This window comes from Accipiter gentilis, chromosome 19 (assembly GCF_929443795.1).
Source record: "Accipiter gentilis chromosome 19, bAccGen1.1, whole genome shotgun sequence".
NCBI lineage: Eukaryota > Metazoa > Chordata > Aves > Accipitriformes > Accipitridae > Astur > Astur gentilis.
In genome coordinates this window covers 28,565,215-28,575,075 of record NC_064898.1, presented here as the reverse complement: position 1 = coordinate 28,575,075, position 9,861 = coordinate 28,565,215, and the positions used below count along the sequence as shown (strand labels likewise).

At 49.8% G+C, this 9,861-nt stretch overlaps 1 long non-coding RNA gene across 1 annotated transcript; it reads right to left on the bottom strand.

Moving 5' to 3' along the window:
* Nucleotides 1-8,522: 8,522 nt before the first annotated feature.
* Nucleotides 8,523-9,355, bottom strand: LOC126048329 (uncharacterized). The gene is made up of 6 exons (XR_007508844.1): nucleotides 9,283-9,355; nucleotides 9,129-9,191; nucleotides 8,985-9,040; nucleotides 8,861-8,901; nucleotides 8,730-8,776; nucleotides 8,523-8,607 (listed from the first exon to the last, which is right to left on the bottom strand). It is a non-coding gene; the product is annotated as an uncharacterized LOC126048329 (long non-coding RNA).
* Between the last annotated feature and the right edge of the window lie 506 nt (nucleotides 9,356-9,861).

Here is a 9,861-nt window from a genome sequence, read left to right as displayed (position 1 = left end):
CGATGACACGCGGGGGGGTCTTTGTATGGGCCGTAGTCTCCTTTTCCCTGTCGCACCATCAGTCGTAATGCTACCGCGAGTGCTACAGCGTGAGCTTCAGCATGTATTTTAGCTTTCTCTTGTTCTTGTATTATAGTAGCCAAATCCTCGTTTGCATTATTTGAATCAGGGTATATGCTAGGTATAATTTGTTCATGTTGAACGGTGGTATCTGGGGGCTGTTTTCTCATAGGCGGATTTTTACTCACTCCCTGATTCTGTAGAGTTTCCTTTAATCGTACAGTTAGGGAGGCTTGGGAACTGTCAGATGGCTGATTAATATCGGCAGTCCCAGGGAGTGGAGCAGAAGTCAAGAGCACAGGAGCAGGCGGACAAGCTCCAAAAAGTCTCTCTCGCTGCATTATGTTTTTCTCCCCGCTTTTCCCTTTCGCTTGCGGTTGGAGAGAGAGAGCAGCAAAAGCAGACACAGACGTTTTACGATCTGCTTTCATTTCTTACAGAGTTGTCTTAATCAATTTCCATAAAGTTGCAAGATCTTTAACTTCTTTAGACCCGTCACTAATTTCATCCCGTAGGGAGGTTCCGATAGCTTTCTGGGTACTAAGCTCAAAAGCTGTACCCACACTAATTGAAAGGTTTCTGTCCTTTTTAATATTTTTCTCTGTTTTTTCAACCAGCCTCATAAATATCTTTCCGGCTGTCTTTTCCCTCGCAGATGCTGCGAAACCCTTGCCGCCCTTTTTATCAACGTAAGCTTACGATTTTACCTGCTTTTCCCAAGCAGTGTCCTGCCTCTCTCGAGCAGTGCCGGTGCTGTCTTTCAAGCCACCGTGGTCCGCGGCAATTCCCCCGCCTTTTCAGTAGCGTTGCCTCTTGTTCCTCTTCGGATCACGTCGGAGGTCGCCAAATGTAGGGTTTAGGGATTAATCCGTGCGGGGCCCGGACGACGGAACACCAATGTGATGATTAAAGTCGCCAGTTTATTGAGCTTAGCTAATCATTTTTATACAATTCTCTAAGTTGTTGAGAGACTTTGATTGGCTACTACATGCAAGCACTTGGTGTCCACACGCACAAGCATAAGCGGTGATTGGTTACATCGGTACTGTCCACGCGCACAAGCATAAGTGGTGATTGGTTACATCGATACTGTCCACGCGCACAAGCATAAGACATAATTGGTTGTGTTAATTAGAGCATACAAGACTTGTCTTAGTCCAATTGGTCAAGATAAGCCCCTGAATTGAGGTTGTTTGTGCCAAGTTCCCTTTATCGTGGAATGTGCACCTGTGTTTTCCTAATTGGGATCTTTCTTCTTCTATCTTCTTATTTATTCTGTTCAAGGCCTTCTAAAGGTGCCTGGAACAATCTTGTGACCATGAACTATTTTCAGGTCCAATAACTAACTTCCATATAACTGAACCCTACATTCCACCTTCGACGCTTTCCCACAATGCGACAGGACCCATCAGTGAACAGGGCATATTGCCTCTCATTTTCTGACAGTTTCTTATACAGCGGGGCCTCTTCAGCACGTGCCACCTCCTCCTCTGCTGACGTCCCAAAATCTTTGCCTTCTGGCCAGTCCGTGATCACTTCTAAAATTCCTGGGCAACTGGGGTTTCCTATGCGAGCCCGCTGCGTGATCAGTGCGATCCACTTACTCCACGTGGCGTCAGTCGCGTGATGTGTAGAGAAGACCCTCCCTTTGAACATCCAGCCCAGCACTGGCAGTCGAGGTGCTAAGAGGAGCTGTGTCTCAGTACCAACCACTTCTGAGGCGGCTCGAACTCCTTCATACGCTGCCAGTATCTCTTTTTCAGTTGGAGTATAGCAAGCCTCGGATCCTCGATATCCTCGACTCCAAAACCCCAGGGGTCGGCCTCGGGTTTCCCCAGGTGCTTTCTGCCAGAGGCTCCAGGTAGGGCCATTCACCCCAGCTGCAGTGGAGAGCACATTTTTAACATCTTGTCCTGTCTGGACTGGTCCAAGAGCTACGGCATGAACAATCTCCCGTTTAATTTGTTCGAAGGCTTGTTGCTGTTCAGGGCCCCATTTAAAATCATTCTTCTTCCTGGTCGCTTGATAGAGAGGGCTTACAATCAAACTGTAATTTGGAATATGCATTCTCCAAAACCCCACAACACCTAAGAAGGCCTGTGTGTCCTTTTTGTTAGTTGGGGGAGACATAGCTGCTATTTTGTTAATCATGACCATTGGGAGCTGACGACGTCCATCTTGCCATTTTATTCCCAAAAACTGGATCTCCTGTGCAGGTCCCTTGACCTTACTTTCTTTTATGGCTAAACCGGCTTTCAGAAGGATTTGGATTATTTTCTTCCCTTTCTCAAAGACTTCTTCTGCTGTGTTGCCCCGTACGATGATGTCATCAATGTATTGCAGGTGTTCTGGAGCTTCACCTTTTTCCAGTGCAGTCTGGATTAGTCCATGGCAAATGGTGGGGCTGTGTTTCCACCCCTGGGGCAATCGATTCCAAGTGTACTGGACACCCCTCCAAGTAAAGGCAAATTGTGGGCGACACTCTGCTGCCAGAGGGGTTGAGAAAAACGCATTAGCAATGTCAATTGTGGCATACCACTTGGCTGCCTTTGACTCTAGCTCGTATTGAAGTTCTAGCATATCTGGAACGGCAGCGCTCAGCAGTGGGGTAACTTCATTCAGGCCGCGATAGTCAACTGTTAATCTCCGTTCCCCATTAGACTTCCACACTAGCCATATGGGACTATTAAAGGGTGAGCGAGTTTTGCTGATCACTCCTTGGCTCTCCAGTTGGCGAATCAATTTGTGGATGGGAATCGGAGAGTCTCGGTTGGTGCGATATTGCCGCCGGTGCACCGTCATGGTAGCAATTGGCACTTGTTGTTCTTCAACCTTCAGCAACCCCACAATCGAAGGGTCTTGAGAGAAACCAGGCAGGGTAGACAACTGTTCAGTGCCCTCCGTCTCCAAGGCAGCTATACCGAAAGCCCATTGATACCCCTTCGGGTCCTTAAAATACCCCTTCCTGAGATAGTCTATGCCAAGGATGCACGGAGCCTCTGGACCAGTCACAATGGGGTGTTTCTGCCATTCATTTCCAGTTAGGCTTACTTCAGCTTCCAATACAGTTAACTCTTGGGATCCCCCTGTCACACCAGAAATACAAATGGGTTCTGTCCCTTTATAACTTGATGGCATTAGAGCGCACTGTGCGCCAGTGTCGACTAGAGCCTTATACTCCTGTGGGTCTGACGTGCCAGGCCATCGAATCCACACAGTCCAATAGACCCGGTTATCCCTTTCCTCCACCTGGCTGGAGGCAGGGCCCCTCTAATTCTGGTCAGAGTATTCAGTATTCACTTCTCGTAAAATTGGCTCAGAATTCCCTTCAAGAGGATCGGAAATAGAATCAGCCCTTCTACTCCATTTGGAAACTGGAGTGGCATTTTTCCTGGTAGAATCCCCTTTTGTGGTGTTTTTTCCTCGCAGCTCACGTACCCGTGCATTTAGGACCGAGGTAGGTTTTCTGTCCCATTTCCTCATGTCCTCTCTATGATCACATCAGTAAAACCAGAGGGCACCTCATGGTGTGCATCTTCTATATTCTCTCTCTTGGGCAGAAGAACGCTCACTCCTAATAGCTGAGACATTGGTCCTTACAAGTGTGGAGTAGGACATATCCTCTTTGAATTGCTGGAAATCCTCAGACAGATTCTCCACAGCCGAAATGCAGGCATGTAGGGAGGAGGAGAGATTTTCTTCGTATTGACGGAGTTGGCAAGCCACTTCATGCACTGTCGGTGCCTCTTTGTCTTTCCAGGCCATTATTGCCAGTGAGTTGGCATAGGACAATGGTGCGCTCCATACAAACTTCCACCACATGGGTCGCGTGCATTGAACTTCGTCTGGATCTTTGGGTAGTTGTGGGTTGTCCGGGTCACGATGAATTGTCTCTAGCGCAGCTAATTCCCTCAGATATTGAATACCTTTTTCCACGGTGGTCCACTTGCTTGATTGACGTATAACATCTTCCTTAAAGGTGTACCTCTCCTTCACACTTGACAGTAGTCGTCTCCAGAGGCTGATGGCCTGTGTCCCTTTTCCAATTGCCTTGTCAATGCCACCTTCCCTGGCAAGCGATCCCAGCTGCTTGATTCCCTACCTTCTCATTCCAAGCTATTAGCCCCATTGTCCCAGCACTGGAGGAGCCAGGTGATAATATGCTCACCTATATGGCGGCCAAAATCTTTTCGCAAATCCTGCAGCTTACTCAAGGATAGGGACCGGGTTATTACCTCTGGTTCTGCCTCTTCCTCCGGTTCCCGTGATGGCCTTGGTTCATCTTCATCCTTCGCTAAGCGAACTGATTTTTTTGTATATTTCCTTTTCTGTACGGGGGCAACCGATACTGGTCCAGGCTGGTCCTCTGGTTCAGTTGCAGTATCGCTCGTCGGGTTCTGGATAACCGCAGTGTCTGTCGCCGAGGTTTGGGGAGCAGCAGTGCTCGTCAGTGGGGCTGGAGGGACCGCAGTGCTTGTTGCCAAGGTTTGGGTAGCTGCTGTGCTCATTGCCGGGGCTGGAGGGGCTGCAGTGCCTGTTGTTGAGGTTTGGGTAGCCCGAGTTCTCATCGCCGGGGCTGGAGGGGTCACGGTGCCTGTCGCCAAGGTCTGGGTGCCTGCAATGCTCCTTGCCAGGCCTAGAGGGGCCGCAGCGCCCATTGCCGAGGTTTGGGTGGCCGTGGTGCTCATCGTTTTGTTGTTAGGCCTAGAGACTTTCTCTTCCCCTTGAGGGTACTGAGTAGTGTCGAACAGAGCTCGATAGGCATGGGCCAGGCCCCAGCACGTTGCAGTGATTTGTATCTCTCTGGAGCTGCCGGGGTGACAGCATACCTTTTCCAAATATTTTACTAGTTCTTCTGGATCCTGCACTTGTTCAGGGGTGAATTTCCAAAACATTGGAGGTGCCCACTTTTCTAGGTACTTGCCCATACTACCCCACACACCCTGCCACTCATAATTATCTAGCCTGGGGGCACATCTCTGGGTGATCTTCTTAAATAGCTGTTTAACCTTAAACGAGAGCTGAACCACATTCAGAAGTATGCTAATTCCTAGCAGTAGGGCTAGGACCGTCCTAGTCCCAACACCCCAGGAGTATTCAAATTTTTCAAAATTCTCAAACACCTGTAGGGATTGGCGCTCGGAAGATCTCGCGATGTACGGAAAGAGAAGGGTTAAAGGAGGCGGGATGACCGACAGACAGTATATAAGGGCGTGACGCAGTTGAATAAACGCCATTTGCAGCATCCTCATATTGGTGTCAGTGCTCTGTGGCCCAGGGTATGGTGGACCCTGTGCCGAGTCCCACGGGGTGATCAGACGAATGTCTACAAACACCATAGTAACCGGACTGAAGGAGAAAGGAGAGGAGAAGAAAGGTACCCCACCCAGAGACTGGTTTTCCATGGAGGAAAGGTAAAGGGTATAATTAGTAATAGTTTCCCACAGGTGGCTCCCGCAGTATAATGGTGACAATGCTAAGTGCAAATACCGGATTAATCCCGCAGCCGATGACTTTATCATACCATAAACCAGTGTTATACCATACATCAAAGCGAAAACTTTAATCCACCTCCCACAGATAAGCAGTAAAAGAGGAACTATATACAGCAAGCGAGGTGATACATAACAGAGCTTTAAAAGCCAGAGCAACAACTCTAAGAACACATAAATCAACATAATGAACACTTGGACCAAATTTGTTTTAACAAGCTCTGGTCAGGTGTGTCGTTATCTCAACCCTTCGTGCCCCACATTGGGCACCAAAATGGACTGTCGTGGTTTAACCCCAGCCAGCAACTAAGCACCACGCAGCCGCTCGCTCACTCTATCCCCCCCATCCACTGGGATGGGAGAGGAAATCGGGAAAAGAAGTAAAACTCCTGGGTTGAGATAACAACGGTTTGATAGAACAGAAAAGAAGAAACTAATAATGATAACACTAATAAAATGACAACAGTAGTAATAAAAGGATTGGAATGTACAAATGATGCGCAGAGCAATTGCTCACCACCCGCCGACCAACACCCAGCTAGTCCCCGAGCGGCGATTCCCTGCCCCCCCACCAAAGAAGGTCGAAGGCACACAAGACACACTTCACAAACTACACACCACCACAGACACAGGCCGGAACTGCCCTGCCCGGCACACGCTGGTCTCGGGCTGAAAAGCAACCCGCGCCCTTCATCTTCCCAAACAGGACTCCTGCCCTCCTACTCTCACTTTAAAACCCCGCCTGGCAATTCCCAGCTCTGTCCCTCCCTCCCAGCCACTCCCCAGCCCGGGTCCCTCAACTTAACTTTCAGAGGGCCAAGGGTATGAATCCAGCCTCCGCACAAATCACATGGGCTAACTGGGACCATCTGGCAGTCGCCAGGTTCCTATTCATCGCTTGCAGTCAAGACAAAAAAAAAAAAACCACCACCAGCAAAATCAGAAGATGCAGTAACCCATCAGCCAACACCAGCTACTTTCCCAAAAGCCCACTTAATCACACACACACCACAGTGTTATGCTTACCTGCTCTTTCCAGGGTCACACCCTGCGGCCATCTTCTCTCAGGGTACCTCAGACAGCAAGACTCACAGAATTAGCACAGCACTCACGAGAAGTCACCGGCCCCATGCTCCTCCTCCCTCAGCCACAGCTCAACTCAAAGGCTCATCCTATTCCAAAGCTGGCCCGTGCAGCACCTGCAAAACTAAAGGTAAACGCTTAACCAAGCAACTACCTAATACTTCAATATTCAACACCGACCCACCCCACAACCACCTCACCTCCTCAGACTGCACATCACCGTGCAGCTTCACCCCTCCGAGGCTGCGTGCACCACCTGCAAAAACCAAAGCAAGAGACGCATGCCGAGAGACCGCCCGAAACCAGAGCCTGCCCGGACCGATTCGCAACTCCCTCTCCTTTCCCTTGGCTGCTCAACTACCCCACTCTGTCATCAAGAGCTTGCCACCTCAAGGCATGCGTATCGTCTGCAAAAACACAAACAAGGGATGCTTTCAACTCTGCCAACAATACAACACTCCAAAGGAAGTTTCTTTAACCCAGTAGTCACGACTCACCTTGCCCGTGTCACCTCCGCTACCCATGGCCCGCTTCGCTCCTTGCTTGCAACCTTCCAAATACAAGGAAAAAAGAACCCAATCAGCTAGTCCTAGTGCCACCAACCACATCTTCCCTCCGATTCCTCTCATGGACTCACCTTCTTACGCTCCGCTCCCCTCCTCTGTCGCTCTGGGGCACGCAGCTTGTCCCTCTGCATCTGAAAATAAATCATATTGAACGAGTCACCTGGCTGCAGAGCAAGAGCTTCACAATTCCAGAGGTCTTGATTCCATCTACAAAGACCATCTGGAGTGAAACTACAGCCTGCCATGTGAGAAAAAGGAAAAAAAAAATAGAAGGCGGCCCTAACTTCAAGCCCTTCCCATGCAAGACCTAAGACCTTAGAGACTCAAATCTGCTTCACTGCCCCTCAACAGCCCATGCCACACAGCTCCAATCACCTCTCTAAAACACTATCAATGTGGCTGTCCACAAAGCCCACCGACGGCTACACAATCTCAGATGACTTTACAACCCTTGCCTAAACAATCAAGGCAAATCAACATTTCACCCATAGACTCCTACTGCTGTTCCACCTACCCGACGCTAGATCCCCGGGCAGAGCAGCTCCAAGCCAAACGCACCCATGCAAACAATACGCACAACACAGAACGGTACCAACAGGGTGATTCAAAGAGAAAGAAACCTCTCAGCAAGAAGAATGGCTCCCGGACGGGAGTTGCCAGCCTGCAAGATGACCTACAGCGGCCAAGACCACGAAGCCAGGAGGCTCTACAACAACCCCAAAGAAAAAGAGGCAAAAGTAACGGCCCGTTACAAGATGGTACTGTCTAAACCAAGATCATGGACGCGCAAGAAGCCTGTCATCAAGACCTAGGAACATCAAGAGGCAGGGAAGAACTCCCAGTCCAAGACAACACACAGCTAGGGAGGAAAGCTGCCAAAGCAGCCCAGAAGAATGCCGCAAAAGAGAACCAGCGGGAACCTTCCAACACCGATCAATGCTTCAGACCTCCGAGCGCAAGACAAGCGGCACCCGATGGCACAGTGCCGATGAGTAAGGACATTCGAGACCCTAGGGACTGCTGCCAAAGCACACGCCAGGCTCCTCAGGCACAAAGACTGATGATGGTGTCGAGACCCGAAGAAGGTCAAAGGCACACAAGACACACTACACAAACTACACACCACCACAGACACAGACCGGAACTGCCCTGCCCGGCACGCGCTGGTCTCGGGCTGAAAAGCAACCCGCGCCCTTCACCTGCCCAAACAGGACGGCTCCTCCCCTTCTACTCAAACTTTAAAACCCCTCCCGGCACTTCCCAGCTCTGTCCCTCCCTCCCAGCTGCTCCCCAGCCCGTGTCCCTCAACTTAACTTTCAGAGGGCCAAGGGTACGAATCCATCCTCCGCAAAAGTCACATGGGCTAACTGGGACAATCCTGCAGTCGCCAGGTTCCTCTTCATCATCTGCAGTGAAGACAAAAAAAAACCTCTCAAAATCAGAAGAGGCAGTAAGTAACCCATCAGCCAACACCAACTACTTACCCGCCCCCCACACTTAATCACACACACCACAGCGTTATGCTTACCTATTCATTCCAGAGTCAGACCCTGCGGCCATCATCACTCATGGTACCTGAGACAGCAAGACACACAAAATTAGCGTAGCAGTCGTGAGACTCACTAGGCCCATTCTCCTCCTCCCTAATCCACAGCTCACCTTGAACACTCATCCAAATCCAAAGGTGGCCCGCACTGCGCCTGCAAAACAAAAAATAAATGCTTAATCAAGCAACCATCCAATATTTGATATTCAACACCAACTCAGCCCACAACCACCTCACCTTCTCAAACTCCTCATTGGCCTGCGGCATGGCTCCTCTAAGGCTGCGTGCCCCACCTGCAAAAACCAAAGCGGGAGACGCATGCTGAGAGGCCGCCCAAAACCTCAGCCCACCCGCACGGATTCCCAACTCCCTCTCCTTTACCTTGGCCGCTCAACTCCCCCACTCTGTCATCAAGAGCTTGCCACGTCAAAGCATGCGCACTGCCTGCAAAGACAAACAAGGGATGATTCCAACTTCACCAACAATGCAACACGTCCAAAGGAACAGTTCCTTTAACCCAGTAGTCAGAGCTCACCTTGCCCGAGACACCTCCCGCACTGATGGCCCGCTTCACTCCTTGCTTCACAACTTCAAAATAATAAAAGAAAAAAAAACCCTATCAGCTAGTCATAGAGCCACCAGCCACATCTTCCCTCTGACTCCACTCACAGATCCACCTCCTTACAGCACTCCCCTCCCCTCCTCCGTTGCTCTGGGGCACGCATCTCGTCTCTCCGCATCTGAATAAAGCCCCATATTGAACGAATCAGCCTGGATGCAGAGCAAGAGCTTAACAAGTCCAAAGATCCTGATTCCATCTAGGAATACCAGTACTCCCGCTACAACCAGCCATTTTAAAAAAAAAGAACAAAACAACCAAAAAACCCAGGGCCAAACTTTAAGCCCATCACATGCAAGCCTCAACACCTTAGAGACTCAAATCCACTTCACCACCCCTCAACAGCCTCTGCCACAAGCCTACAATCATTTCCGTAAAAAAATCTCAACATTACTGTCCACACAATCCACCAATGACTACTCGATCCCAGATGACTGTACAACCCTCGCCTAAATGGTCTAGGCACATCAACGTTTCACCCGTAGACTCTTATCA